Source organism: Eimeria mitis, genomic scaffold (genome assembly GCF_000499745.2).
Source record: "Eimeria mitis Houghton genomic scaffold, Emh_scaff230, whole genome shotgun sequence".
NCBI classification, from domain to species: domain Eukaryota; phylum Apicomplexa; class Conoidasida; order Eucoccidiorida; family Eimeriidae; genus Eimeria; species Eimeria mitis.
The window spans coordinates 10,554-11,033 of NW_013570630.1; the positions used below are offsets into that span (position 1 = coordinate 10,554).

Here is a 480-nt window from a genome sequence, read left to right on the forward strand (position 1 = left end):
TTGATAGAAGAAGAAGTCATAGATGAAATTGCAGCACAGATCGGTGAGGAACCCCAAACCCTAAACCCTAAACCCTAAACCCTAAACATAAAACCCCAAACCCTAAACCCTAAACCCTATATCTGATCTATAAACCCTAACCCCGAACGAAAAGGGCTAAACTAAAACCCTAAACACCACTCTATGCTGCATTGCTTTGCCTCTTCTTGTAAATACTTAAATACTTAAATATTAAAATATTTAGGGTTTAGGGTTTAGGGTTTAGGGTTTAGGGTTTAGGGTTTAGGGTTTAGGGTTTGTCTGCAGGTAAAGAAGAAGAAGTTGCAGCAATAACAGCAGCAGCAATGAAAGGAAACCTCCCTTTTGAGGACAGCTTAAAACGCCGCCTCAGACTACTCAAAGGATTAAACCAGTAAACTGCTGCTGCTGCTGCTGCTGCTGCTGCTGCTGCTGCTGCTGCTGCTGCTGCTGCTGCTGCTG

At 43.3% G+C, this 480-nt stretch overlaps 1 protein-coding gene across 1 annotated transcript in view; it reads left to right on the top strand.

Moving 5' to 3' along the window:
- EMH_0004480 (phosphoserine phosphatase, putative) overlaps positions 1–480 on the top strand; it is a gene marked incomplete at both ends in the record, with an annotated part of 6,925 nt that overhangs the window by 4,160 nt on the left and 2,285 nt on the right. The gene's annotated exons all lie outside the window — the stretch shown is intronic.